We start from the raw sequence: 6,253 nt of genomic DNA, 5'->3' as shown, positions 1-6,253 counted from the left end.
AATTATTAATACTTCTATCGATTAATTAACAATTATTTTAATATTCTAATACACTCTACTTATATTACAAATAATTTAACACTCGAAGTCATCACTGCTCATGAACAATAAAATAATTACATTAGAATAAATAAACTAATAAAATCTGTACGTTATAATCTTGAATTTTCTTTATTAGAATTATAATTATCGTTGCACACATGCTCGAAATAAAAAAAAGAAATATAAACAACTTTCTAATTAATGTTTAGTTTTAAAGAACAACGGCTCAGTGTATAAGTGAATTTCGAAGAGGAAGGTACTCCAATAATTTATCTCGTACTTTTAAACAATAATCGACACTTCTATCGATTAATTAATAATTAATATAATATTCTTATACACCCTTCTTATATTACAGCATAGTTTAATACTCGAAGTCATCACTGCTCATGAACAATAAAATACTTACTTTAGAATAAATAAAATAATAAAATCTGTACGTTATAATATTGAATTTTCTTTATTAGAATTATTATTACCGTTGCAGAAATAATCAACATAAGAAAAATCATAAACAACTTTCTAATCAAAGTTTTGTTTTAGAGAACAATGGGTCAGTCTGCAAGTGAATTTCGAAGAGGAAGGTACTCCAATAATATATCTCGTACTTTTAAACAATAATCGATACTTCTATCGATTAATTAACAATTATTTTAATATTCTTATACACTGTACTTATATTACAGGACAATTAAACACTCGAAGTCATCACTGCGCATGAACAATAAATTAATTACGTTAGAATGAATAAAATAATAAAATTTGAACGTTATAATATTGAATTTTCTTTATTAGAATTTTAATTACCGTTGCAGAAATAATCAACATAAAAAAAATCATAAACAACTTTCTAATCAAAGTTTTGTTTTAGAGAACAATGGGTCAGTCTATAAGTGAATTTCGAAGAGGAAGGTACTCCAATAATTTATCTCGTACTTTTAAACAATAATCGACACTTCTATCGATTAATTAATAATTAATATAATATTCTTATACACTGTACTTATATTACAGCATAATTAAACACTCGAAGTCATCACTGCGCAGGAACAATAAAATAATTACGTTAGAATAGATAAAATAATAAAATCTGTACGTTATAATATTGAATTTTCATTATTAGAATTATTATTACCGTTGCAGAAATAATCAACATAAGAAAAATCATAAACAACTTTCTAATCAAAGTTTTGTTTTAGAGAACAATGGGTCAGTCTGCAAGTGAATTTCGAAGAGGAAGGTACTCCAATAATATATCTCGTACTTTTAAACAATAATCGATACTTCTATCGATTAATTAACAATTATTTTAATATTCTTATACACTGTACTTATATTACAGGACAATTAAACACTCGAAGTCATCACTGCGCATGAACAATAAATTAATTACGTTAGAATGAATAAAATAATAAAATTTGAACGTTATAATATTGAATTTTCTTTATTAGAATTTTAATTACCGTTGCAGAAATAATCAACATAAGAAAAGTCATAAACAACTTTCTAATCAAAGTTTTGTTTTAGAGAACATTGGGTCAGTCTGCAAGTGAATTTCGAAGAGGAAGGTACTCCAATAATATATCTCGTACTTTTAAACAATAATCGACACTTCTATCGATTAATTAACAATTATTTTAATACTCTAATACACTCTACTTATATTACAGCATAATTAAACACTCGAAGTCATCACTGCGCATGAACAATAAATTAATTACGTTAGAATGAATAAAATAATAAAATTTGAACGTTATAATATTGAATTTTCTTTATTAGAATTATAATTATCGTTGCAGAAATAATCAACATAAAAAAAATCATAAACAACTTTCTAATCAAAGTTTTGTTTTAGAGAACAATGGGTCAGTCTGCAAGTGAATTTCGAAGAGGAAGGTACTCCAATAATATATCTCGTACTTTTAAACAATAATCGATACTTCTATCGATTAATTAACAATTATTTTAATATTCTTATACACTGTACTTATATTACAGGACAATTAAACACTCGAAGTCATCACTGCGCATGAACAATAAATTAATTACGTTAGAATGAATAAAATAATAAAATTTGAACGTTATAATATTGAATTTTCTTTATTAGAATTTTAATTACCGTTGCAGAAATAATCAACATAAGAAAAGTCATAAACAACTTTCTAATCAAAGTTTTGTTTTAGAGAACATTGGGTCAGTCTGCAAGTGAATTTCGAAGAGGAAGGTACTCCAATAATATATCTCGTACTTTTAAACAATAATCGATACTTCTATCGATTAATTAACAATTATTTTAATATTCTAATACACCCTTCTTATATTACAGCATAGTTTAATACTCGAAGTCATCACTGCTCATGAACAATAAAATACTTACTTTAGAATAAATAAAATAATAAAATCTGTACGTTATAATATTGAATTTTCTTTATTAGAATTATAATTACCGTTGCAGAAATAATCAACATAAGAAAAATCATAAACAACTTTCTAATCAAAGTTTTGTTTTAGAGAACAATGGGTTAGTCCATAAGTAAATTTTGAAGAGGAAGGTACTCCGAGAATATATTTCGTACTTTTAAACAATAACCGATACTTCTATCGATTATTTAACAATTATTTTAATATTCTAATACACCCTTCTTATATTACAGCATAATTTAATACTCGAAGTCATCACTGCTCATGAACAATAAAATACTTATTTCAGAATAAATAAAATAATAAAATCTGTACGTTATAATATTGAATTTTCTTTATTACAATTATAATTACCGTTGCACACATGATCAACATATATGAAGTCATATAAACAACTTTCTAATCAATGTTTTGTTTTAGAGAACAACAGCTCAGTCTATTAGTGCATTTCGAAGAGGAAGGTACTCCGAAAATATATTCCGTACTTTTAAATAATAATCGATACTTCTATCGATTATTTAACAATTATTTCATTATTTTAATATACTTTAATTATTTTTCAGATTGTTTCAACGCATATACATTAATCTAAACATTACATACCTATTAACATACTTTGAATAGAAAATAATTTTAATATGAATTTATTTTTTCAATTTATCAGATAACTGTCTTCAACTTGATTGCGTTCCTAGATCGGAAGGTAATATAATATACTCCAATTACTTACATTGCAAATAAAATTGTATTAATATTCATTAAAAATTTCTGTTTCAGAAGCGGTTCAATGGGTAGCGGGTAAATTTTTTTGTTCGTAAAGGGTGGTACCATTTACAAATAAAGAATTTACTTCAGGGATGCGACCCTGCCCACGCGAGCCATGATTCTATCTTCTTACTCCCAAGGATAGAATCATGTTCATTTAACTTTTAAACTTGAACTACCGTCCTTTTTTTTTCTTTTTTTCTTTTTTGTCTTTTTGATATGCATTGATAGATATGCATTTAGCATGGGAAACTGAAGCTTCATTGTAAGGGAAGGCATCTTCCGCTAATTGTTAGACGGACCCAAGGATTCATTTCCGTAAGTTCGCAATAGTATACGGTGTTGGACTGAACATTTAGTGTAGGTTTCTCCTAAATTTAGAGTCAGTGGACTAGTCCAATCGGGGGGAAACCACTTAAAAAAAAAATCGTGAAAAGTTCCGCTTTAAAAGTTACACCCATCCCTCCTTTTTTCCTATCCCTTTTATTGTTTAACTCTTTTTTATCCCTTTGTTTTCTGTTGCAGATTGGACTATGGTAAGGAAACGACCACAGGTGGACCAGAGGAGGACCATAAAGGCACCAGAAGTGGACTTGGTAATATAGGATAGTATAAAATAATTATTTGTATAAATAAAATGAAAATGTGTATCGTTATATAATTCTCCTTTTAGCATCGAACGTGTTTGATAATTATTTTTAATGTATTTTCTTTATTTACAGATTCCATGGTACAACTTATAATTGTATACTCTTTTTAATTATTATACTTTATTTTATGTAGATTGAAAATTATGTATATAAATGTATATAGATTGTATTTCTATAAGTTAAAGTTATTCTAGGGTGTGTTAGTTTTAAGTATCATCGATGATTTTATTGAATTTCTTTTCAGATTACACTCCTTGTCTTTCATTTTGTATTTTTTAATATTGAAATTTTTCTCTGGTATTTTCGATAATAATTTTAACGATTTTTTGAATGGTACTCTTATGGTGGGGCCTAAGAGTTAGATTCATTCCTTTGAATTATATTCGGATGTGAGCATCTTTAGGATGCACATCCCTCTTGGGTCTTCAGAAGCGGTTACCTCCTCGTGGTTAGACCTGGGCAATGGTATTTTACTTTCCATGTAATGTTTAACATATTTTGATATGTTTTACATTCCATTGCAAGTAAAATCCAGCCAAAGACCGCTTACCATAAACATTATAATTGTAATTAGTTTCTGTAATTTTCCAATGAACATATTTTTATTCCTTTCCTTGGATCCTTCTATCCATTTCATCTCCAGAAACTAATTACCTTATAATGTTTTTTAATAACTTTTATAATGTTACAGGCATTAAACCGATAAAACAAGAAATCTTTTATTGTAATATTTATTTTATTTAATTTCAGGATAAAATTATTTTTGTTATAATGCATATTTTATTTTTTAAAGCAGGTTTCTACTATCTCACAATTTAACATATATTAAATAGAAAACAATTTTGATATGTTATAAATTTGTGTTTCTTTTTCGATTACAAATAAAATGTACACATTATTAATAATTATTCTAAAAATAATGAATAAGATAAAGAGAATGTAGTATCTTATAGCATAGAAAAGCATGTGGAATAATCTTCGTGTGTGAATGGTGTATAAACGTTATTATGAATATTTTTAAAACAATTATGCATCTCTGAAAGTATTTCAATTGTGAGGATTCTTTATCGATACAGATTTTGGGAATTTATTCTTTCATATGCTACATTTCATATTAGACATTTTTCTATCGACAATTCTCTTCTATACGATTGTATTCTTTTATGCAAAACGACAAAGATCTCTTAATGTCTACATTGTCTTTATTCTATTCATTATTTTTAGAATATTTATAAATATTGTGTACATTTATTAGAAAAATAGAAATGATTTTTAATTTATTTAATAAATAAATTATCATATGTAGTTTGACCAGCGTGGTCATAAAGAAGGTCAGATTCTGTCCGTGTAAGAAGCTGTGAGGACCCTTTTCATGTTCAAAAAAGGAATTGGCCAATCACAGCCAAGCTTTCGTCCGAATTCTTCAGTTTCATGGCGTCATTCGTGGAGAACACATCGGAGTGTCATCGTCCCGTTAAGATCAGGTAATTAAAAGATATTTTGTAAGATTTACACCTTCCTATTATAATATATAAAGGATGTAAGGATCAATTTTGATTTTTTAAGTATATTTTGACAATTTTTGTGGTCCTATATCGTTTTTTTAACCTTTCGAAATTTTTCTTTATTATAGGTGGAAAGAAGATCTATTGCGCATCATTTTCGCGCATGCAGTATTTTCGCGCCAGTCTTATGCACTTCAATATGGCGAATCTTTCTAATTTTTTAATCTGCCATCTGTATACGTGTTGCAGCGGATTTTGTTATCCCGTTAATTTCAGGTAATTGTTTCAATTATTATTTTAATGTACACCTTCCTGTTATATATTAAATGATATATAACGAATGTTATATATCAAATGCATACTACATGCATAATTTTTATATGTGTTTTCATATTTTACTTTCTTTTAGTTTTCTTAACATGGGAAGAGTTATAACACGAATTCACTAATATTTTAACCTTGTGGCAACTTTTTTTATCTTCTCCATATACGGCGAGGTGAGCATTATTTTTTTTAAATATAAGCATATAAGCATATAGAAATAGTACAGAAAGTGTGAGAGAGAAAGAGTGAGAGAGAGAGAGGAAGAATAAGAAAACAATACACTCGACATATAGGTTATTATAAATGTGTATTTTTATTTCCAGGAATTTCTCGAGAAATTTTCTTCGTCGAATTTCCGACGACAAAACGTAAACAGCCGATAACATAGGTATAATAGCCGAGCGTTCGACACTACCTAGATCCCCTCTACCAAGGTTACGTAGTAACATACCTCTTATTCGCCTTCTATCTTTCAACGAGACAACATGAACGAAAATAAGGCGTATTAAATTATTTAATAATTTTATTTCTAACGTTATCTTTTTG

General features: G+C 27.4%; 1 long non-coding RNA gene across 1 annotated transcript; it reads left to right on the top strand.

Moving 5' to 3' along the window:
* The first annotated feature begins 5,245 nt into the window (after window positions 1–5,245).
* On the top strand, window positions 5,246–5,882 carry LOC149032446 (uncharacterized). The gene is made up of 3 exons (XR_016176742.1): window positions 5,246–5,362; window positions 5,512–5,659; window positions 5,793–5,882. It is a non-coding gene; the product is annotated as an uncharacterized LOC149032446 (long non-coding RNA).
* Window positions 5,883–6,253: the final 371 nt, after the last annotated feature.

This window comes from Polistes dominula, unplaced genomic scaffold (assembly GCF_049000335.1).
Source record: "Polistes dominula isolate Pdom_NZ unplaced genomic scaffold, Pdom_raw_medaka contig_22, whole genome shotgun sequence".
NCBI classification, from domain to species: domain Eukaryota; kingdom Metazoa; phylum Arthropoda; class Insecta; order Hymenoptera; family Vespidae; genus Polistes; species Polistes dominula.
The sequence above is the reverse complement of the archived record's forward strand: the minus strand, read 5'-3'. Positions and strand labels throughout refer to the sequence as shown.